At 38.8% G+C, this 26,080-nt stretch overlaps 1 protein-coding gene across 3 annotated transcripts in view; it reads right to left on the bottom strand.

The window, feature by feature from the left end:
- The window catches only part of ZNF521 (zinc finger protein 521), a 292,034-nt gene that overhangs the window by 263,926 nt on the left and 2,028 nt on the right, over positions 1 to 26,080 (bottom strand). The window lies entirely within an intron of this gene.

The raw sequence follows: 26,080 nt of genomic DNA, 5'->3' as shown, positions 1-26,080 counted from the left end.
ACATCTGCAATAAACATAACTATATCACCACCCTTCCAATGATTCACATATGCCAAAATCAACTTATATCACAATGTATCTGATCATCTCTCGGGTTCTTTAAAAAAAAGCAAAATTCCCATCTCAAAGAGCACGTAGTTTTGTTTGTTGGGTTTTTTCAAAAAGAACACACTGTTTAAGTACATTGGTAATTTGGGTTGATTTGCCATCTGGAAAATTATTATCTCAGCATTCTACACAGTGCCCATTTCAGTATACCAGGATTGAGACTGCTCATTCCTGGGGGAGTAATCACAGGGATTTTGCATTTGTCTTGTACTCTGCCCAGCACAGTTCTATGTCCAGGTGAGTGCTTAGTAAATATTATTTAGTGATGGTGAGAAAGAGAAGGAGAAAAAAATAGAGACTACCTTTAAAAGTCCTTTACTGGTATTTTCTCTGTAAACAGGAACAGACCAGTTACCTCTAAAGTAAAAAACACCCGCATGCCTACATTTTCCAAAGCTGATACTATAGGACCCACCATATTTGGGTTTGCTTCTCTCAAATATTTCATCTGGGGCTACAGATGCAAAAAAAAAAAAAAAAAAAAAAATGGCAATGATTCAAAGATCTCCGACAAACTAAAACCAAGTGATGAAATACTGCCAAACTAGACAGCAATTCAGGAAAATAAATAACTGTCCCACCTATGGCAAACTGACCCCCACACCATTAAAACACTTATTGGAAGGCAGCATGTACTCATGAATACTCTTGGTTGTTTAGTATGAGTTTCTAGTTTCTCAAAAAAACTGATAGCACTCAGGGAAATGTCGCTGTTAGGTCTGAATTTCAATATGATTATTTAAATGCTACACATCCAGTTTGCAGACCTGTTTGTTTTTAAATAAGGAGACTCTGTGAATACTTTAAGTACCATACAGAGAATAATGATAAAAACTCACTTTCCTTATTATTCGAGAATATAGACACGTTCCATGAATCCAGTATCAAAAATACAAACATAGAAGAATGCATGATGGTTTCGCTCTTAAAAGCTGAAGAACTGACCCCAGTCCATGCTTCCAACACTGTGGCTAGTTATTAAAATGAGGGTCATTTTAAGACTAATAAAAAATAGTTTTGCTTCCACTTCTGCATTTACAGATAGAACCCTTCAGGGACTGAAGTCAGTCAAGCTTATTCACTTCTGCTGCAACTTTAGGATGCATGCTCCAGCCAACTGGCGAATTTGTTTTTAGGTCAACACTTAAGAGGGATCCTCTGGGAAGCGGGTTCGATTATAGCCTACGATGCCTTGGTGTAATGAGTACTGGAATCTCAGTCTCTCTCCTTGTAAGATTTTTCCAGCCTCCACTTTCATGAAAAAGTCTTTTTTGCCCATTCAAAAGATGTGTTTATTTGTGCTAGGGGTTTGCATCCCTAATGCCAGTTGATGTAGGAAGATTCTAGAAAGCTAACACTGTCAACCATTTCTTTCCCACAGGTGGCTACACTTCAATAATTGCACATGGACTTAGTGATGTAGTTTTTATAAAGTCCTTTGAGATCCAATCATAAAAAATAATTGTATTACTCTGCTAGCCATTCAAACCTCTGACTTCAGCCTAAGGGGTTATAAATACAAGGTCCACGCCTGTAAGTACTGCCCTGCCCCCAGCACCACTGCAGGAAGGATCATTGTTCTCCCAACTCCATTGTTATGCTATAAATCCACGCAAAGGGTTATATTTTAAAATATCTCCAAACTCTCTACACTGCAACTACAAACTGTGTCATAGCTGCAGGCACCACTTTCTCTCCCCCTACCATAAATGATGGTGCCCAAACATGTTGCATTCAACACAAATGATCTCACCTCCTCAACCAACTTTCCACCTCATCCTCTGAAAAGGGTGCTATGGGACACTGGATTTATATCGTTCTGATTGGATAAAATGCTGAATTTTGGAACACACGCACAATTATTATTACAAAAGTAAGTGGCAGCTTTCTGTTTCCAATTTTGTTAACATTACTTATAAATAGGAATTTAAAAGAAGCATTCTTTTCCCTGATTATGCTCTCTGGCAGGTGGTTCTTTTCTCGGTCTCATCTTCCTCTTCTTAAGAATTGTTATTGCTATAACTCGCTTTAATAAAATTACAACTGTGGGGGAAATGAAAAATTACACTGGCTTAAAAGTGTTGGAGGCAATAAACCCATGGACTTCAATTAATTTCAAGTGTGGGATCAGTTTAAGGCCAACCAGCAGAAATTCTGTTCTGTCCATGTAAAAATGAGGTTTCACCACATTTACTTTTTATAACCTATATAAAAGTCAAGTAAAAGTAATGAATATCTAAAAGCCATCTCAGTGGACTGGCAAAGACTATCTGTATTCTTGAAACTCATCTTACATATTTCTCTCTGTGCAACAAGGATCCCATGCCTGATCAAAGCTAAAATGTCAAACTACTGAGAAAACAGCCCAATTTCCAATCCATTTCACTGCCTCAAAATGGACCTCCTTCCAAGCCACTTTTGCATGGAAAAGCACTGGCAAAAGAAAGAAAAACTAAGAGATCATGTGGTTATAATTATTACCAGGCAAGGAATATTTCTGCAGCTCAGTGGTAAAGTAAAACTCTGTCGCTCTCTGCTCCCAATAGTGTCCATCGCAAAACAACTGCCTCATTAAATCTCTGCAGTAAGATTAATATGCCGTAGCTGCACTACATTTATAACTTGGTACTCTATAAAAAGCACATTTAATGGTAAGAGCCAGAGCCTAGATACAAAGTATTACTATAAAAACTTCTGGCAGCAAGTACACAGTGCAGGCCCTCTGTCCCTCTTGCTGGAGATATAAATGAGGCTTTTCCTGGTTAATTCCAAGCATGAAGCTCTACCTTAAAAACCAGAGTCAGTTTTTATGAGAGTGGCAGAAACACAAGATTCTGAGGATGATGTAAATATGAATGCAATAAGATTACTTAACAACTAAGACTGGCAAGAGATGAATGAACCCAAAATACTCTACTTATATACTCATGCAAATTTAAAACTGGACCACTTCCTAACAGTTTGTTCTCTGATCATAGCCAGCTTTTCACCAAATTAAACAGCCATGGCATGAATTACTCAATCTTAAGTCAACCCACACAGTGCCCAGTGAGTTCAAGAAACTACCAACTAAAAAATACATACTACCTGAAAAAAAGTAAGTCTTAGCTTCACTGTGATGACCATGACCTCCAGGATCTTAATAGCCTAAAACTGTCTAAAAAAAATTAAAGAAAAAGTGGCCCCAACACTACACTGAACTAGTAAAAACAGAGGGTTTTTGAGACTTTAGAAAGCTGCCCGAGTTCTTTCTTTCAAGGATATTGTCTGAAAATAAAAAGGCATTATAACCCATGTCACATATTCAGGAATTCTATGCCAAATAAATAAACAAATAATTTAGATGAATGCATTCCATACCAAAATCTCCCCAAATCACTGCAAATGGTGCATCTCAGGTTAACAACCATCTTGTGCTAAGTGTAATTAACTGTCTAATGATGCTGTATTTAAAGTTCATGTGTGTACTCACAACTAGCCTTCTAGGTTTAGTGACATATTTAGAAGTCCCACACCTAAAGAGATAATCAGGGAGTAGTATCTGTTTAGAATAAACCATATCTGAAAGCACTCCTCCCCTACAAGTATGTTCAAATCACAATCCCTGATTTCTGTTCATACTTTTTAAGAACACAGAAAATGTTACCTTCAGGCTACAAAGAGTTAACAAGAAACAGAAAGCCTTCCTGGTTTTCAAAAACCAAAGGGCGGGATCATTATTTTGTGCTTTCTGGGCTCTAGATACGCATTCTAACTTGAAATCCCATAAGACGAAAACAGATTTAGGGGAAATAAATCGCACACTGTTATAAAATGGCAAGCAGGCTCTAATGAAGGCAGGCAGCATTGCCAGACTGTGCAGCCGTCTGTCCCACACTCGCCTGCTGCTCTGCTGCCTCATTTTTTTATTACTGTCAACTAAAGGTAAACAAACAAACAAAACACAAACAAAAACAAAAGCAATCGATGGGGTGGCAAAGGGCCGAGCATCCCCGGAACCACATCAGCCTCAACTTCGCAGGATTATGATGGGCATCCCAGGCAGAGACCTGGCTGGGCACCAGCCAGTCCAAAGAGCTCCTGTGGTCACGGGTAAGAATGTGCTCCTTTTACTTTTTTCCTGCAATGTTTATTTTCTAAACACTCTATTCTCTGAAAGTTATTAAATTGTTTTACAGAAGAAAAAAAGGAACCTGTCATCTATTTGTTCTTTCCTTTGACTATAAAATCTTCTCAGACAGAAAGAATGATCTCTGTATTAAACAAAATCGCACTGTTGAAGTTTAGACTTTCTGTGGTTTTGCTTGATTGTTCTACAGGTCTATCACGGTCCTTGAAGACCAAAGAGAAATATCACAGATGTACTGTTATCAAGGAGAACATGCCAATTGTGAATTTATTACCACTCTCTACAGTGAAATTCCTTGAAGGAGGATGCTGAATGGGAGGAAATTAGCCTTAGGGGAGGTTAAACACACATATACACACACACACACACACACACACACACACACTCACTTGCACAATTTGCAACAAAATAAAAAGTTTCTCCTCTTCCAATCAGAAAGATATACCCGAATTTCTTTCTTCCATTATTCCCCCTTTATCTTATTTATTTATTTTTTTATTTTTTGTGATGGAGTCTCGCTCTTTGGCTAAGGCCGGAGTGCAGTGGTGCGATCTCGGCTCACTGCAACCTCCGCCTCCCGGGTTCAAGCAATTCTCCTGCCTCAGCCTCCTGAGTAGCTGGGATTACAGGCACATGCCACCATGCCTGGCTAATTTTTTGTATTTTCAATAGAGACCGGGTTTCACTGTGTTAGCCAGGATGGTCTCGATCTCCTGACCTCATGATCCACCCGCCTCAGCCTCCCAAAGTGCTGGGATTACAGGTGTGGCCTTCGTGCCAGCCTATTTCCGCTTTATCTTTAACACGAAATTTGGTAAAAGAAAAACACAATAGAAAAGCAACTTCAGTACTCCAACTTTAATGCAGAGTAGTTTGTAGCTATTTACCAACGTATTCCTACCGTAAAGTTATTTATCTTCACAATGAATTTCTAAGGCTGCCTTGTGACGACTTCCGTAAGCAAACATTTCTTAAGCACCTATGTGGTTAATAGCCAGTTGATTAAGGGCCTGGAGATACAACATCTAAATTCCTGTTCCAAGAAGTTTGCAATTTGCTGCAGCTTCCCAACTAGTGGGTCAAAAGCAAGTTCAAGTGTTTGGGGATACCGATCCTCTCAGCCTTCAAGGTGACCAGGCACAGGCTGGGATGACTGGAAACTACAAGTCTGACTTCCCCGGCCTTGAATGGTTTTGTTCATTTACCCAAGTTTGCCATTTGAAACTTCTCACTTTTCTGCCTATGTCATTTCATGAGAAGGCCTGACAGGCGCAAGGAGAGAGAGAGAAGAGTAAGTCAACGACTACAGCAAGAGGGATAAGTACTCAGTTGGAGGGGCATCTAAATCGGGGCAGGGTAATTTTACCCCAAGAAGAACAGCTTGGGCTACATTTTGAAGACTACGTAGCACTGAGAACAAGAACACGGCTCTCCAGGCAACAGAAACATAGGTAAGGCCACAGATACGTAAAACTACATGACGCCTTCAAAGAAATGCAAGTACCTGTGTTGCTATTCAAAGAAGCGGGGGGCAGATAGACCAGACGGACAGTGGGGCAGCAGCAGAGACCAGGCTGGAAAAGCGGCTAGAGCACGAAGGAACTCCTGTGAGCAAAACGTCCAGATGTTAACCTCACTGCTATGAGAAATCACGGATGGATTTTAAGTAGGAGAGTGAATGATCTGGTTGACATTATACAAAGATGCTGCACTGGTAACTGAGAGGATGGTATGGACAAAGATCAGACCTGGAAGCAAAGACACCAGTCCAGAGCCTACAAGGTAAACCAGGAAGGAAGTAGAAAGTAAAAACTAAGTCAGTGGCAGAAAGGAAATCATGGTTCTGGGAGCCACTCTGGAAACAGGATCTGGATGGATGGTGAGGAGGGGAAAGTGGAGAGCTGTCTCAGTGTTTGCCAGGCACCAGGCTTGATGGAGCCATTCCTAGACAGGAGCATGTTTTTCTCACTATCTTCACATCCAGGTTTTGTCTTTTACCCATATTCTCACTTACCTAAATAGTGACAAACAAGTGCCAAAGCTGGAGAAAACCTGGGCAGAAAAATCACACCTCCTAACTTTTTTTTTTTTTTTTTTTTTTTTGAGACAGAGACTCTCACTTTGTCGCCAGGCTGCAGTGCAGTGACGCAATCTCAGCTCACTGCAACTTCTGCCTCCCAGGTTCAAGTGATTCTCCGGCCTCAGCCTCTCGAGTAGCTGGGACTACAGGCCTGTGCCACCATGCCCAGCTAATTTTTATATTTTTTAGTGGAGACAGGGTTTCACCACGTTGGCCAGGATGGTCTTGATCTCTTGACCTCATGATCCACCCGCCTCGGCCTCCCAAAGTGCTAGGATTACAGGCGTGAGCCACCGCGCCCAGCCACCACCTAACTTTCTAACCGAGTACCAGAGGTTTCCAGGGGCCCCAATGACACTTCTCAGGACTTCAAAGATCTTTGGTAAGATTCCTTTTACTTTAGTTTTATTTTAAGCACACACAATGCCAAAGAAGAATAAGTATAAAATTGAACTGAAAACCAAAAGAGACATTGATTCTAATATCCCTTCCTTATCTCTTCTTTAAATATATCATTAACCATTAGTTTAAGTAAGTTAACACGATTTTACTTGCAGTTCATGATTCTTTTCATAAGACAAAGTCAAAACACCGGACTACTACTTTTAATAACATAAAACGCCAATAAATTTAAAATGCTTCTTTTAAAAGGTGCACACAGCCTTCCCCTAAAAGAAAATACGGTAAGGAACCACAAAGAATGTGACAGGGCAGCAGGGGAAAGAGATGACACAAGGCCAAAATGGGTACACAAACTCAAAATCACCTACACTAATAAAGAAAGAAAAAAGTACCCCACTGAAGTTTTTTCTAGATGAAGGGCTTAAAGTAAAATACCCAATGTCTTTTTGTAACTTTGTCGTTTTTATTTTGTTTTGCTTTGGCATGAGCCTTTCTTCTTGCCAGATTTGAAATGCCTCACTCTTCCAACTACCCTGATACCTTCAGATTCAACAGTGACACACTGGAATCTCATATAGTCTCTAACTTCCTGCAAAAAGAAACAAAACCAGCTTCTGTAGTTCCATGTTCAATCTTAAACCCAGCCTCGAGGACCCCTTTCTTCCATTTTACATAAGAAAGATACTATACACAAATATTTTTAATATCCAGCTAATCAAGCACTAATTTCTCGATAGTAAAGCAACTTTAAAACTGCTAAAAAAAAAAAAAAAAAAAAAAAAATTCCACTCTGGAGGAAAACAAATTATTTGAAAACATTTATGTGCAGTCTTTAGTACATAATGACCAGGTATACTGAAAACTACTTCTCAGACAAGACAGCTACAATAAGAAATAAAACCAATTTTTTGAACCTAGGATTTAGAGATTTGGACATTTGGGAAAGAGTCTGGCTCCTCTTTACTAAATAAGTCTATGTAGCCTTAGTAGCACAGCTAGAAAGCATTAGTTCCCCCAAGCAAAGAAAAATCTGGGGCTAAATGCCTTTGTATTAACGATATCATACTAATAGCTACACCAACTGTTTGTATTTTTTCAGCCATTTTAGACAGTGCCAATCAAATTGCAACATTTCTGAATTGGACACCTAAAGTTAACTATCTCAACATTTGCTGAAACATTAGCCTGGGGGAAAGTGTTTTGTTTGAATCAGGAAACACTGGCTTGATGCAATGTAGCAATACTCACCTTCACATTTTGAGAAGGTAAACCCCAACCTCATTCACAAAAATCAATACAATATTATCACTCAATTCTCTTTACTAGTGACTTTGGACTTGCTTTCTTCTTTTTTTCTTTTCTTTTTTTTTTTTTTTTTTTTTAATTTAGGAATTTCCTCTCCTTAACTGCAATCATATATTTGAAAGACAAGGACAATTGGATTTGTCTAAAGTTTGTCAATTAATCACATTTTGGGCATTTAATATTCCACTAAACAGATTTATTTCACCCAGGAACATGAAAAAGTGTTGAGTTTTTTTCTTTCTTTTTCCCCCTTCAGCAGCTCCAAATGGTTCTCAAACTGAGAATCAAAATGCCATTAAAACAAAGAGAAAAATAATTTGAAAACACATTTTTTCTTTTCTTTCCTAGCTAACACATAAGTAGAAAGTCCACATTTGTAAGAAATGATCCCACTTAGGAAGATAAGAGAGCATTTTCCAAACAACTGCCTTGGTAACATGATGACTCAGGAAAAGAGAAATTTTTTAAAAAGTCTATATAACATAAGGCACAAATTTGTATAATGAAAGATCAGAGCAAAAAAAAAAAATGAGGCTGTGATTTATACCTTATGAGCTATTATAAACTACAAGAAAATTTATGTATAATTGAAAAAAAGGAATTCATTTTGTCTTCCCCTAGTTGGTCTAATAAATTTTAAAATACATACAACCCTAAATGTCTAAGGTTCCTTCAGCCTGATAAACAAAACAAGAAAAGCCACACAACCAAAAATAAACTATAAAAACAGATCATTATTGATTTAGTTCCATTTCTGCAACACTTTCCTTAAGGAATCTGAAACAAAGAAAACATAAAGGCATCATTTGTTTTAAACTTTTTAACTGCACTTTTCATTTCCTAGGACACAAAAATAATTCCTTAGGTGTCCATATGAGTTTAATGTTTTTCTTTAGTTTTAACACAATCTCTCCAAAAGCCAGGTTTTAAAAATGTACTTTTTCCTACAGAATGACCATCTCACCAAATGTGCATTCAATCTGCATGTATCTGCAGACAAGTAATAAAGACACGAGTGCCATTAGCATAATCAATACACAATTTACAGAGCTACCCAGATAGAACTAAAAGTGAACGTGTATGCCATTATCATAGTAACTATAAATTAATAGTTGTTTGTGGAAATGTGTTCCCACTTATATTGTCTCAATCTTGACTTGTCAGGATAATGTGACCACATATATTGGTATAGTATTTATGTATATAATGTAGCATATACATATACAAATATATACATATGTCTATATACTAGAGTATATAGTATATATTTTATAGAATAATGCTATATGTAAACATATTTTCAAATGATTATTTCCAGATAATCTCCAAATATGCATAAAGTAATATCAACTAAATCAATCACACATGGAGGAAATGGCTGATAAATAAACACCTATATTTATTTGTTTTGCTTTTTTTTACTATGTAGATTAATAAGCATGTAGTTTAATAAGGACACACACTCTCTCAATAGATAGATAGATAGATAGATAGATAGATAGATAGATAGATAGATGTATATGTAAATATATATGGTGAGGGAGCATATTCTCAGAGGGTGGGCAGAGGGGCCAGGGCTCATCTTATTTTTAAAAGAGAATAATAAGGAAAATAATCTGGTCAATCCTGCTATTGCTGTTGGTAGTTTTTTAAAATCCAACACATTTGAAACCTTACATTTAGCCAACACTACAAAAAAAAAAAAAAAGTACATCCTGTCTCTGAAATGCCATCTCTAGGATGTCAGAATTGGAGTAATTTTTTCAGAAACAGTGGCAAGTCGTGCCCAGTCCCCTCCACAGAGGGTATCAGTGCCATACCAGTCCTTAGGACAACCTATCCCTGCAATGGATATGTCCATCTTTCACAGCCCTGAAGAAAAACTGTATCAAATGTAGTATATTTCAAACGAAAGAAAACAGGGATAGCTTCTGGATGGTCAAGTGCCTTCATCTGCCAGTGGGAAATATGAATTTGTTTCCCCTCTCTCTGCTTCATGGTGTGTTTAATACTGCCAGTGCGGTATTACCAGGGGCTACTCAGCCCAAAGCCAGGTGCATTGCTATTATCTTTGCAGGCACAACCATCACTCACTTTTTCCCAGAAGTCAAGCTGGTGGGCTCCACCCAAGCAAATCTCCTGACCTTTGAGTAACAGCACCGAGAAGAAAGACCTTTGCAAGTCTACTCAACTTCTACAAGTCAGTAGTTCAAGATTTCACCAGCAATGAAAAAAACGCTCCAGCACCCCCTTGCCACCGCCACTAAAATATCTCCCAGATCAGCTTCCAGAGGCATTCCATTTTTTTTTTTTTAATCAGAAGACAAAGCCTTTAGTTACACAATTAGAGATTTGTCAGGTTTCCGCTGCTTTTAATGCTCTCTCACATGCAAAGGACTGATACCCTATCCCAGTTTTTCTTGGAGAAGTAACTTTCTCTCGGGGCAGGGGAGTAGAATAGGACAGGGAACTCAGATCTAAATGCCTAAAGTCAAAAGGAACATCAGAGGAGAGATCTGGTGGCCAGAGGATTAATTATTTCTACATCTTGATTTGGTTTATGACCAGTCTTGGCTTCTTCATTTGAAAAGTATGGGATGAAAGACTGCCCACTTTTGAGTGCGTTTTCTGCTTCAGCCATACTAACTGGATGGGCCCAGTGTATGTGACTCAGTTTTCTCACCTATAAAATGTGGGGAATGATAACTGACAAAGGATACATTTAAAGCCAAAGGAAGACACAGTGTCTTCTGAAACACTGAACAGGTGCCCACACATAAGGTATTTGTCATAAATAGCGAACTCAACTCTCCTCCAGCTCCATTACCCACCTTTTATTGCAGAGAATGGTTACTAAGAGTTGAATATAAAAGTTCACACAATTCCTCTTAGGCTTTTTCTAGAAGGGGAAATGTTTTCTTCTCCACATAAAGTGGCAAAGAAGCCACAATACTGAGTACCACCCCTAAAGACTTTGCAGACGAGATAAACATAAAGAGGATAAAACATGCAGGCCTCCCCAGCTTCCCAGAGAACTTCATCCAGAATAAAAAGCTATTACCAGTTAGTAATTTGCTAAGAGCTAGACATCCATTAAGCACCTGATGTTTGTTTCTTAATATGACAGTCCTGCAAGGTAGATTCCTAACATTTTACTGGTAAGAAAACTGAGGTTTAGTAAGATTCAGTAACACATAGCTTGTTAATGTGCAGGATTCAAACGCGGGTCCACCAGGCACTGGCTCCCCTGTGACATGCCGACTGCAAACACAGGACCAAAGCACTGAGACATCCACTGCTCAGACTAGAATAACGAAGGTGATGCTCTCAGCGCAGTGTGCCTGTGATTTTGGCTTTCAGAAAAAGTCTGAAAGGGTTGGAAAAGTCACTTTTCCTTTTATCACCTAAAAAGGGTATAGCCATGAAAGGTAATTCCTAGAATTATAAATCAAGAGACTGAGACTGTCCTCCCTAGTCTGACACGAAGTCATGGTGTGACCTGGAGTAAGTCATTTAAGTCCTTGGGTCTTGGAGACAGCAAGTGGGTCATCTCTAGGGTCTTCCCTGCTCTAAACTCTCATGATCTGTATCCTCTCCTGTGCTCAAAACACTGTACCTCACCTAACAAGATGTCCATCCCCACCTCTGGCTGGCCTTTCAGGAAACTAAACTAGCACCCGAGCCCAATACCCTTTTAAAAGTGTTTCCCAGAATATCTATATTAACCGATCCCAAAGTGAAATTTCCTTTGTCACTTTCTATCATTTAAAGATATTCCACTCATTAAAAGTGGCCTCTCTCAATCCTCTTGGCTCTCCCCACTCTGATTTTCATGACTATTGCTCTCACTTCATTTAGCATTAAGGTTGAAGAAAAAAGTATAAATGGCTCTTTGAAAGTCATCTGATTGGATATATTAAGGTTTTAGACTTTGTCAGTATAGAAAGACAACTTTATGACAGTTTACATTTAGTTAAAATTAAAAGAAAATATAGTGTCTATGAAGAGTGTCACCGGACAAGTGAATGCCAAAGTCAACTAGCGAGCGCAGACAGAGGCTGGGCTTCTAAAACCCAAAGGGCCAGCAGAGTCAAGCAATCTAGAAGTAGGGCCTGGCTGATTTCATGAACTGAAGAGAGAGAGTAAGACTTGTGATTGAACAAGCAAGGGAAGTTAAGGGGAAATTAAAGCAAGCTGAACAGTTAAGATTTACTGCAGAAAGAATAAAGCAGAAACCAAGAGGAAAGCAATGTCAATCTGCCCCCAAATAAGGTATCGAATAAAATTAAAGCACTGGCTAGACACAGCCAGGCATGAATGGGAGTTAACTGCCAGTCAGCAGACCATTCCTGCATTTTCCTTCCACATTCAAACTCTATACCCACATGTGCTTCTAGACAACACAGAATCTCTCTCTGAAGCCAAGAAAAAGTGCTTCTAGACAAATTTACTGATGACAGAGGTGATGCAGAAAATCATCCCCTCGTTCCACTAATTCTTTTGTAAACCCAAGCCCGGATTTACCTTTTTAATTTAAGGATTATTAATAAATCTGCTATGATTAAACTTTCATAATGATATGTGAATTATTTGTCTCCAGTTCCTTTCTCCCAAGAACAATTAGACTACCTTTGTAAATTAGCACTGGCCCTTTTGCAGAGAACCTAAAAGACACCAACCCAACTTACCAGAAAAGACGGCAGAGGTGCTAAAATTAATCAGTTTCACTTTATGCTTCCATTATCTTTTAATTGGAATTTCTGCAGGAATTTTTCTTTCTTAATTCTATCTACGTTGACAAAGCAAAGTTAGATTTTGGACTGGATTACTGCATTGGCCAGGGTGAAGGTGCCTGTCATGGCAGACTGAACTCAGCAAAGACTTTGTGAGGATCCCTCTAGCCCCCTCAAAACAGGCTTCAGAAAGGGCTATGTGCTACCACATAGGTACGTAAAAATCCCCAATCTTCAACCACAGCAAGAAAGAACTTTCTAGAATAGAAAAGAGTGGTATGCTATGGGGTGTACAGAAGTGCGAAAACCTTTGAGAGTAAGAAGAAACATTTACCAGGTACTTCATATCTACCAGACACTATTCTAAGAGCTTATACTAATTAACTCTTAATTCTCACAAGAGCTCTTTGAATTAGGTACTAGTAGGACCCTCATTTACAGATGGAGAAACTGTAGTACCAGGTGATTTAATAACTTGTCCAAGGTCAACCAGATTAGAATTTCAACCCAGAGTCTAGTTTAACACCCATGTTCTTAACCACCACACTATACTTCTCCCCATTTAATAAATGTTTGCTAAGCACCTACTATATTCCAAGAAATATTCTGTGAGGCTGGGGACGCAGAGATGGAGGTGGGGGAACAAGGCACTGCAGCCAGGGTAATGGGGAACACAGAACAGAAAGAAAGATTAGGAAAAAAAATCCTTTCTATAATATGTCAGACACAAAATCCATTGTTACAAGGGAAAGCACTGACAATACCAAAAATAAAAATTTGAAAGTTCTGTATGGCAAAAGAGAAAAAATTACCACCCACAAAGTCAAAAGGCAAACTGGGGAAAATATTTGCAACATGTAAGTCAGGCAAAGAGCTAATTTTCTTAATAATATGAGCTGCTCTTTCAAACCACAAGATAAAACACCCAAGGAAATAAAAAGGCAATTCACAGAAAAATAAATACAAACAGTTTATAAACAATTGAAATGATGCTGAATCTACCTCACAATTACAGCAATGCTAATTAAAATGTCAATTAAATACCAGTTTGTTTTTTCACAAGTCGCATTAGTAAGGATGAAGTATTTAAACACAGACACTCTCTAACCCTGCTGCCAACTGCAGTGTGAATTGGTCTTACTTCTATGGAGGGCACACTGGCGGTATCCACTAAAATTTTAAAGGCACATTCTCTTCAACCAGCAATTCCATTTTTAGGAATTGATCCCATGTATATAAAATCATACATATCAGCAGGAATGTATGTATGCTTACTGCAACACAGATAAGTAACTAAAAAGAAACACCCTGATGACCAGCAGCTGGGGATGGACTAAACAACAGCCCACCATACAATGGATAGTGTTGAGTCATTAGAATAAAGGGGAGAGATCATAAGTGCTTATATGGAAGGGCTGCTAGGAAATATATTTAGGAGGACAACATAGAGACCTCCCGCTTCTGTTTGGGGGGAAAAAAAAAAAAACACGCACATATATACATTGCAATTTAAGATTGTCCCAGTTAGCTCCCTGGGTACATTACCCCAGCTAGCTATACTCACTGTCTCTGTCTAACCATGGAACAGATATTTAAAGAATAGTTGGAAGGGGCAACATATAATTGGCCATCCAGAGTACCGATGTATCTCACTCTGACCTATCTCGGAGAATTACATGGATGGTTAAGGGTTGAATTCAAACAACCTCTCACAGACTTGTGTGTGTGTGTGTGTGAAAACTACAATTAAGAATAAAGACAACAGAAAATGCATAGGAAATGTGAGTTGAAAGTGGAAAAAAGTGCTAGGAGACATATTACTGTTTTAATCTTTCACAGTTTTTCTACATTTTTTTTTTTGTTTGTTTTTTTGTTTTTATGTTTTGAGACGGGGTCTCACTCTGTCACCCAGGCCGGAGTGCAGTGGCGTGATCTCAGCTTACTGCAACCTCCACCTCCCAGGCTCAAGTGATGTTCCCAACCTCAGCCTCCCGAGTAGCTGGGGCCACAGGCATGTGCCACCACACCAGTTAATTTCTTATATTTTGGTAAAGATGGGGTTTCACCAGGTTGCCCAGGCCTGTCTCGAACTCCTGACCTCAGGCAATCCACCCACCTCGGGCTTCCAACATGCTAGGATTACAGGCATGAGCCATTGCACCCAGTCATTTTCTTTTTAATTACAGAATATACTAATGAATTGTCGATGCACTATCATCGTTTACTATTTACTAAGCTCCTTGATGTGAAAATTGTGCTAAGAATTTGCAAAGACTAACATATATTTTCTTAAATTTCTTAAGAGATAAAATAGAGAACAGTTGTTAAATTGTCTCACAATTCCAGAATGAGTGAGTTGATCAAGTATTTAGAGAGCATTATAAGGATTAAAACAAACCCAGATATTTGAAAGTTAATAGACTTAGGTAATGGAAAACACAATGAATGTAGCTGTAGGTAGTTTACTTTGAATGGCAAAACTAGGCCCACAATTAAAATATGGCCAGAACTTGCACAGAAGTTAGCCATGTGCCAACGACACAAAAGGGATACCGTTTGTGCGAACTGAAAGTACACTATTGTTGTAAAACTAAGTAAAATCTAAAGTTAACATTATGAGAGACACAAAGAGGCGTATAATATGTCTTCACAGACTGTTAGTTCCATGAAACCCATGAGCAACTGGGTCTGACTGGTTCCGTATTGTCCCCCTAGAACCTGACACATACTTGGTGCTCAATAAAAATCCTTTAGAATGCATGACCATGTTCAATAACTTTCATTCGAAAACATACAAAACTTCAGGATTGGCTTGAAAGTGCTTCCTCCAGAATCCTTCCCTGACCTCACTGACATCTCTGTTAAATGGTCTCATTAACATCGGTGCTGTCCCTTCAAAGGAATGTAAATTACTAGCATCTTGTTTATTTAATATGTTTCCACTGCTTTATCATAACTCTACCAGGATATAGACAATATGTCTCCTTCATAGCATTCTCAACTGCTAGCACTCTTAGACTGGTAAACGACTGGTAAAACACAGTAAATATTTGTTGATTAATCAACTGGCTGAATTAATGCATTTGTTTGTGTGTCTACATTTGTCTGTCTACATTGTAGGTTATGGGGATTCAAAGAAAAGGGACACCAAACTGTTCTCAAAAGACTTATAGAGAAACCAGGAAATGAAGTGCCATAGTTTCTTTGACATACAGCGTATAGAGGGAATAATAAAGAGATGGGTCACTTTAAGTTAGGTGGGTTGGAAAAAGCCTCTCATAAGATGTGAGATGAAAACACTATTCAAGCCCTTATTATTACAACACTGACTTGAAAATCCACAATCTAAGCCTAGAAGAGATTCAAAGTGAAGCCATGGACATCACTAAAGGTTTGGGACACACTGCTGCATGAAAAGAGTACCAGTATTTGGACAAATGGATGAACATGAATTGAAGGTGGCCAGTCAAACTAAATTAAAATGCTATCTTTAAAGCAACACACTATGGCAGGTTGTGGTCGCTCATGCCTGTAATCCCAGCCCTTTGGGAGGCCAAGGTGTGCAGATCGCTTGAGGTCAAGAGTTCGAGACCAGCCTAGCCAACATGGTGAAACCCCGTCTCTACTAAAAATACAAAAGTTAGCCAAGCATAGTGGTGAACACCTATAATCTCAGCTACTAGGGAGGCTGAGGTGAGAGGATCGCTTGAACCCAGGAAGTGGAGGTTGCAGGGAGCCAAGATAGCACCACTACACTCTAGGCTGGGCGACAGAGTGAGATTCCATCTCAAAAATAATAATAATAAATAAATAAATAAATAATAAAATCAAACAACACACTTTGACCTTGGCTCAAATGTTTTAGATGGCCACAGTTAAATGGGGGATCTTGATAAGAAATCGCAGTGGAAAGTAAGGCTGCCCAAACTGTGTTTGGAAATTTTGGCCAGTCTTTGATTTTGTTCCACCAGCTACAACTCAGTCAAGTTCACAATTTGAAAGTACGTTTGCCCCATTAATATGAATTACTGATCAACTTGCAAGAATCACAATCTCTCAATATAAGAATCTAGGATGCTGGAGCTACAAGGGAACTCAGAAGTCACTGATACCTTTTTTTGACTGTTAGGAAAGGAAGTGACACTGATTCCACTGAAGTTTATTGAGCACTTAGTATAGGGCAGGCAACTGGCTAAGGACTCTCCTAGCCTGGGGACACAGGGACAAAGACAGAGCTAAGAAGCCACCATAGAGGTCTGCCAGCCCATCACACTCATACTGGGTTTTAAATATGTAAATAAGCAAGTATAAAAAACAGTTACATTTAACAGGAGCTATAAAATGGTGTTATTATCTTGTAATGGTTTTATTTTGAAGATTAAAAATTTGGTATAATGATGCAATAGTTATGTAAATGACCTGTATGATGTTGGAGGAGGCAAAAGGGATTTCATGTTGATCATCTTTTTCTTCGGTCAGTTACACTCCACCATCACCATTCATTCCAGTGCTCACATCTTTGAACATGAAGACCATCAAGACACCCAATATCATTATCCTTAAATTGTCTCACTTAAGATCCATGATTCAGTAAAAGTTTATTTCGAAGCATTCACCTATCTCTCAGGGGAAAAATAATCAAACCTGCACACTATGGACTTTTTAATACCAACTTGCTGCATTCCCTAGTGTTCTACACCTGCACATTTAACGGAATAAGTTCCTTGTGAGTTCTTGTATTCCTAAATACAGTTAGCAGGGATTCCTAACTGAAGTTGAGTTTTGTTGTTTTTTAATATCAACATCATACACATTCTCCAAAACCTCCAATTATCTTAAAGGATGCCTTAAATTCTTTAAATAACTTTGAAAATTAATTAGCTTCACCATTGCACGAATAACGTTCAAAAATGTTATCCAGAACTTTTAAGAAGGGTAAAAGATATTGCAACATCAATGACCTAAGTCCAAAAGACTGGGAAGTAAGAGTTCTATATATTGTTGTTTAGTTGTTTCAGTTCAAGTGGACATATTTCCCTTTCCATTATAAGAGAAAACAAAGCTTGCAATTCTTAAAAAGCAGAGCTCATCAAACTTTTGGTGCCAAAAATGTTTTTGAGACTCCTTTTGTCTAACTGCTTCATCTGACCCAACTCACAGAAAAAGTTAACATGCCATACACATGTATGTCCTTCTCCTCACCTGCAGCGCTTTCTTCCGAAAGCTAAAAAGCAATGGAAGGTATGTAAACTCTCAACCAGTTTTCTAGACTGTAAGCTCCATAAGAGCAAGGCTTATGTATCTGTTTGGTTCACAGCTGCATCCCCAGAATTTAGCACAGTGCCTGGGATAAAACAGGCATCAAATACCAAAACACAACAAAACAAAACCCCCCCAAACTTGTTAAATGATGAATAAGGTTCCTCATTTTAGTTACAGAAAGTCTAAATCCTAGAGTACAGAGGGTAAATGGTTTGTCAAAACTGCACACGGCAAATCAGAGGATGCCCCCGTGCTCCTCCTGCTCTACAACTATTTACCTACAAGCACTAGTATCCAAGTCACAATACTTATGACCATAACTGTTTGTTTTTATTTTCAACTCTTTTCAGGAATTAATATGCACTCCTTTGAGCCCACAGTTCTTCTTAACCCTTGCCTCAGGTCTGCAAAACATCATATAACTTTGTAGATTGTACAATGACAACCCCAAACCCCCCTACATATAGGAACTTCAGACTCCATACATCAGCATTCAAGCAATGATTGTGTTTTGGCTTCCTTAGTACTTGGTGGAGCAACATTTGTGAAGACGTTACAGCCTTTTTCCTTTTCTTAATGTATAAAAGTAATCAATGAAAGACAAAAGGTGCTGATGGTGGTGATAAGCATATGTCTAATAAACTTAACACAACTAAGACAACCTAAATCATTAGGAATGCTGAAAGCAATTAATATACAGTCTTATTCAAGCACTAATAGGACCTAATCTGGCTCTGTTGTGAAAGACAAGAATATTAGGTAAGAACGTGTATGAAATGCTGGAAATTGTTTCTTAAAGTCAATATAAAGTTTAAAGAATAGTGTTATTTTTTAGATTCCAGGTCACAGAAACTCCTACAATATAGCAAGTTATAGTTTACTGTGTGGACTCTTCACCTCCCTACAGGTTTTCACAAATGTATTTTGTATGAATATATGGAACTGTCTGTAATTGATGAGGATTTTGTCCCTATCAGGTAAATACGTTTCCATCTTGACATATCATATCCCTCACAGTATCCTGATGGGATAATGAATTTTGAGAAAAAGCCAATCATAAGATGGAAAGAGAAGGTAATAAAATTAGTGAAATAATGAGACTCAATGATACGCTGATTTTAATTTCAAAAGGGAAACATATTCTTTAAATGACACCAATTTTAATTGGAAAAAAATCCAATTTTTCCCTTAAAACATTGTTAACACTTACATGGACTTACTAAACAAACTGTATTTCCTATAGAAGGTTTAGAGTATGTTTCTGTGTATGTACATTATGTATGTGTGTGTCTCACACTATGTGGTGATAACTGAGGGACTTAAAACTCTTGGGTTTCACATATACAAAAAAATGATCAGAACCAAAATACTGAAATATAAATCAAAAAAACTGCACTACTATGAAAATGGATATTCTGAATGTCAATCCCTTGACCTTGCTCAGATTGGGAGAGCTATGATCATGCACGAATAGTATATATGCTTTCCAAACCAAATCATCTTAAAAACAAGATTCAAAATGAACACATACCTAACACATATACACAGAAAAATGACAGACTTACACATTTCTTTTCTTTTCAGGATTTTTCAAAGCATTTACTATCCCATGGAATTAAAAGAGATGCTGCCCCAAAATAATAATTTTTAAATTTATCTTATTTTTAAAAAATGTTCTAAGAAAGGAGAGTTTTTACACAGTCATACTGGAATCTAAGTTGGTTTAATGACCAAATTATAAACCTCTGCAATCTGACAACTAGAGTAGAAACACTAACTATAGTATATGCCGCCATAATAATGATACCCCCAAGATCAGCCCAGTGCTTGTAGCTGTGGCAAGGTCCCCAGGCAGCAGGATAACTGCTGCTTGATCATTATCCCTGCTCACACTGAAGCTACTGAACTTTTAAAGAATTCATATCTTACTGAATTTCTTTCATCTCTAATAATTACTAAACTGGCATAATTACTTATACTAGAGGTGGAATGTGATGCATGCTAAAAGCCCAAGGTGCCTAAAATTAAAGTTTTTTATTAAAAAAAAAAAAAAGTGATTCTACTTAGTTTTCAAAGATTTATCTTGTGTCAGGCTTTTTATGCCAAGAGTTGCATAATTATTTAAACCATTTAAAAGCTTTCCTTACACTATTTGATTAATACTATAACAGAGCTATTTAAATTTACTAATGTTAACTTTAATGTTTAAGTTTTAATTGCTTTGCAATAACACTGTTGCAGAACATATTTTAAATCAGACAAGTAGGCTTTCATTACAACAAACAAGGTATATGCAATCCTAGCACCATGTAATCCCCAAACAAAAAACAGGAACATTTCAGATTTAATTGAAATGGGATTAGAAAGTTGCATGCATCTCCCCCACCCCTAGAACTAACTTTCACCTTTGACAGCACAACAGGAGTCAATGAAGAAAAAAATTAAATACATCTGGGAAAATACTTAGCTACAGGTTTGATATAGAGCATCAGCCTTTGCATCAAAATCTCATTCAATTCAAAAGCATTATTTCACATCTTACTTAATGAATGATAATATTTACATTTTAACAATGCAGACGGCTGCTAAAATATACAAATATTACAAGTCCTAAAATCATTTTCTCTCTTAAAATTAACTGAAAAACTGAACAAGTATCCATTAACTCCAACCATGAGGAATGTATTCTGTGGCAACAGAATTAATGACAGTAAACCAGCAATGTGAATCCTGACAGATGAATTAATAAAACACATTAATAGGAAAAACAGACCCTTCATAAAATTCTTAATTGATTTTAGTAGACCTACTCTTTTCTACTATCAAAACCTCTTTCTTCTTATTACATGCTTTTACATCAAAATGAAAACTCAAGCAAGTATACTTAATAATATGCTTCAACTTATGTCAATAAGTATTTAACTAGAATTTACCAGACTAACAAGCCCTCACAAACAGACCTCCTTTAAAAATAGAGGGAGGCAGGTACAAATGTTCCTCTAAGGTGAAAAGAAATCTCCTACAAATATGCTACAAGTCTTGCACTAGACCAAATAAGCAAGTACAAAGAACTAAGTATAATTACCGGAAGCAAAAAGTTGAAAAATTCTGTCATCACTGTTAGACGTCACTGCTGTCAATAAGAATAACTACAGTGATTTTTAAAGGACATGGAAATACTCTGGCAAAACAAAAAAGAAAAATTATTAACAGCTTGCTTTATAAAAGGCTGCCTGCTAATCTCAAATCCCTTTGTAATTTCATTTTTACATGTATGCTTTTATGTCCAATATCCTATTTTTTGTCCTTTTTTGGCTGGATGAATAAAAGTCAACAATCCACTCATGCATCAAACAGATGTTTTTGTTTTTAAGGCCAAGTGGAATCTTATGAATTTCTGTGCCCTCACTTTAAGAAGATGCTGCCAGAAGTGCTGAAATCGTGAAACCGGCGTTTTGGAAGAGACTCACTGGACCATCAGTTCTGGAACTTTGACTAGCACTCATGGGATCCTTGCCAACTGTAATTGCTGTTTTTGTTTATGTCGGATTGTCTACTGATTGGACTATAATCAATTTAATGACTTCAACATCTAGTCAGTATAATTTAGAGGTGGTGGAGGGAAGAAACAGTCACTGGTTGATAGATGAATAGAAGAACATTTGCAAGTGTCTGAAGGAGTATGGATGTCAAACACTTTGAGCTTCTGCAGTGTTTCCAATAATCAGGTTTTTTTAGCATACAAGTACAAAAGTAAAGCATACATTTCTGTGTGCCACACAATTAGTAATTTCGCCTGTACAGTCATGAAAAGAAATCTCTCTCTAATTTGTGTGTGCGTATGTATCTTTTCATATTTTTTTAAAAACTTACCTTAGGTTAAAATCTAATCAGGAAAAAAGGGAGTCACAACCTATCTAAAAATAATTTTGAGGGAAAGCCATATTGCAATTCTTAAATTAAAAGCAAAGCACTGCACTGTCTTAAAACAATTACCTTCACACACAAAATTGGGGGCTTTTTTCCTAATTATGGCATCATTTCCAAAATCAAAACTCAATCTTCAGTGATCAGTTTTTTGTTGTTGTTGTTTAAGAAATGAAACATATGAAATATAAGAAAAACACTTTTTTTGTTATACTTCACCTATCCATAAGTATATATATTTTGACTTTGAAAATGACAGAAAAAATGTGTTTAAATAAGGGCTGGAGAGTTGAATGTTTCTATTAAATTTCAGGGCCAGTCCAAGTTCCCTGAGGTAGCTTTTCTAACACCTACAATTTGTAGAGCTTTTCCACTAGAGAATACAGCCTAATACACAGGTTTTCTCACTTTCAAAAGGTTTGGGGCTTAAAATCCATTGCCTTTACATTCAAATTCTATAGTTTACATTTCTTCTTTAAATTGCAAGCTAAGTTTTGCCACTCTATTATATTTCTAAATAAATTACTCTACTCAAAAAATAAAATAAAATAAACCTTCATAAGTACAAAAGAAGGTAAATGGGGGAAAGGTCAATCACAAGTGTGATAACTTCAAAATGTGCCAAGTTACAAAGGGTTAGCTACTGTGACAGCCAAGTTAAACAAGGCACTTCTGGGGCTCTCTTTCTCCCTGGTTCCCACCACTCCTCTCCAGAGGTCCCTGGTATGGGTTTATGAACACCTGAGGGTTCAGATATCCTAATTGTGTCTTGTGTTTAACTTGGCTATTTAAATGACTAAGTGCTCCCCTCTCTCCTTCCCAGCTTTATAACTTGGCTCTTACTGAATATATCACACCTTTATATAGTGGACCACTTTTTCCTTTTTACAGTGCTTTTTGGAGGAAATTTCAAAAAAAATTGTTTGTTATTAGGTAAAATGGCCGAGAAACTTCCATCAGAGAGGCACCACAAGAAAGAGAATAAATAGCCAGCAAGAAAAATAGAAATAGGTCACAATTGACCAATTTGATGCAACTGATTTGCTGCCTCTAAAAATAAGCTGACAGCAGAACTATTTTGAGTCAGGTAAACTACTCAAGTACCATGTCTACTCTCAGGAATTGAGACAAATATCCAAATAATATAAATGGGGCAGAAAGAGTGACTCATTTAATTGTCTGTCCATCCATCCCTCTAAATACTGGCTTTAATTCTTCATTTCATTAAATAGAAGGTGTTATCCTGAAGATTCGTACCATAAGGACAGAGTAAGTTTCTCGACTTTGTATGTGGGCTGATATAATTTTGATGCTAGGGCTTTGAGAGGCAGGAGGGGTAAAGGAGTTCCATGTTTCAAAATACATTTCCAGCTTTTGCAAATAGAAAAGTGCATCTTTTCAGTGTTTAACAGGTTTAATGCACTTCAGAAGAGGTAAGTAGACCAACCAGGGCCCGCTCCACTGAAGCCAGAAATACGGTACCTACTCTCAGGAGGTGGGTTCTTAGGACAGTTACCCTAAAGTTTCCTACAAACAAAAAACCCAGCATACTTTTTCAAGTAAACATAATTATTCCTTCAGAGTACTAAATTATGAGAATTCACACATTAAATTCAACTGTTAATAGCAATGTCCTGGTAGTCTGTATTTTTAAGCATTTGGTTGAAAATAAAAACTCCAAACCTAACTGACATTGTGTCTTAATGTTTTTATCTGCCTTAGGTAAATGACTTTCCTGAGACGTAAGTTTCAAATTATGATATCAAATTGACAGTCATGTCAGCAATATCTTTTAAATCTTGTTGGTTAAAGTACTAGTATGTATGTAAGAGAGAAGTTGGAAATTGAGTGCAGAACTTCATGTTTTATTTAGAAGGGCCTATTGCATTTTCAAGGTTTCCAATGCCTCCTTCAAGTTGGTTATAAAGTAATCTACATGGCTTTGAAATACTGTCACTCATCTAATAAAATCAGACTTTTTATCTTTTAATTGCAAACCTATTAATCAGTTATTCATAAATGAAGAAACACAACAGGACTGCCTTTCTATACCTGCTGATAGCAAAGTGTTGTTCACTGCATATTACTACTAATATTATACCAGAACACAGGTCGTAATAACACCTCCCTAGCTTTTCTATGATCCAAGTGTGACCTTCTGAATGGTATAATGGACAATCCGCATACTCAGAACACTCCTACAACACATTTTGAAAAATTGGAGATCCTTCCAAGAAGACATAGGGAAATCAAAATACTGAAGAGAAGGCTAGGTATTTAACAAGAGCCACCCAGAATGCCCTTTCTGTTCTTCAAAACCGCTACTAATATCAAAATGATTCGTTTGGTATAGCTCATGTACATATGAATTTTTCAAGGTATATCCTGAAGAAAAACAATCCGCTCTTCAGTGAGGACTGTACTATTTTTATTCCTGTCTTCAGCTTCTCATCCCCCAAAGCCCAGCCAGCCCACCTGAGGCCATTCGCTCTTTTGGGAGTTGTCCGAGTAGCTGATAGGAGAGAACAGCACTGTGTTCCGCGCCCACACAGAATCTGGAAGCTAAATCTTTGTTTTTAATGTAAATAGTTGATTTAGAATTTGGTAGTTGAAACAGATGCTGTGTCTTTGTGGGGAAGGTATTTGGATAATTTTGCAACATGACAATAAAACAAAAGAATAAAATGTCCTCTTTACTCATTCTTCATTTCCCATTTTTTGCTTGTTAACCTAAGAACTGCACAGGTATTTTGCAGTTCGACTTATCAAGCCTGCCCAGCGAATACTGTCAACTGACGGATTCCCTTAACTGCCCATAAAATCCTACGCGCATGAGAAGAAATCCTCTTCAGGAAGCACAGGGAACAAACGCATTCAGTCAACCGAACTTTCGCTGTAAATTCACTCCAAAGGCAGGTGAACCAAATGCTCAGAAGCTGCGAGTGAGCAAAATTGCCAATCGTACAAACTTTAATAAACTTTTTTCTTTTTTTTTTTTTTTTGGAAAAGAAAAAGCCCTCCCAAATTCCTGCACGGGGTTTCAGAAGCTTCTTGGAGCCCTTTCCACCGGACAGGCACCAACCGCTATCCTAATTCAACTCGGAAAGTTCTTCTTTCCAAGTGACTAGGAAGAGGTTTGTCCTGGTACTCTGCTCAGCGTTACTTTCAAGAAAGCTGGGGTCTCGGGCAAGTCTCCCCAGCGCCAGCCTGGTCCACCGTTACCCTGACACCCGCGCACGCCCGTGGCGTTTCTTTTTTCACTGTCGACACTTGGATCTTTCAGGCCCTGGGTCTAGGTTTCCCCCGGAAAAATGGAGGGGCCCATGTGAATGGAAACCACCAGACACACAGTGTGGAGACACATGCCAATGATTCACCTCGTTTCCGAACTAAAACTTCTGCGCTTTAGGAAAAAAGCAAGCGTTCCAATCGGCAAGGCCCTCCCCCACCCCGTCCCTTCCCAGGAGAAGAAAGGGCTTTGTGTGTGCGGTGAGATCTGCGTTCATCGAGTTCATAAATGCACAGCGGCCGGGGGCCGGGAGGCGTGGAGCACCGGGCCCTGCCCACCCCTTTCCCCCAGGCCGGCGGCGAGTCCGGAGGCCGGTGCGGGAACCGGGGCCACTGGGCGCCGCGGCCCGGCAGCTGGGAGGAAGAGGATGCTGCGCCGCCGGGGACCAGAGGGCGGGGCCGGGCAGCGCGGACCTCGGCGGGACCCAGCGGGCCCTGGCGGGCGCACCAGCCGCCCTTTGTCCTCCGCCTCTGGGTCGCGGGGACCGCGGCTGCCTCCAGCGCTCGCCCCCGGCCCTCGCCCCGTTCCCCGCCCTGCCCGCGGACCCCTCCTCCGGCCCTCGCGCTCCGCCGCCCGCCCTTCCCGCTCTCCGCCTCGGAGCGCCGGACCTCGCGGCTGCCCTCGGCCGCCCGCCCCCGATTTCCTCGGGAGGAGGCTCGCGAAGGTGGAGGAGGCGGCCGAGGAGGAGGAGGCCGCCACGTGACTCTCCTCGCCACATTCCAACACAGCCACCAGATCGATAACTTCAGTGCCCCCCGCCCCCGCCGCAGCCAACTAGTGCGCCCCCAAAATCCCGCACGCACGCCCCGCAAACTTCCCTCTCCAACGTGGACGACGGAGAGCTG

Source organism: Macaca thibetana, chromosome 18 (genome assembly GCF_024542745.1).
Source record: "Macaca thibetana thibetana isolate TM-01 chromosome 18, ASM2454274v1, whole genome shotgun sequence".
NCBI classification, from domain to species: domain Eukaryota; kingdom Metazoa; phylum Chordata; class Mammalia; order Primates; family Cercopithecidae; genus Macaca; species Macaca thibetana.
Note: the sequence above shows the minus strand (reverse complement) of the source record. Positions and strands in the feature narration are given on the sequence as shown.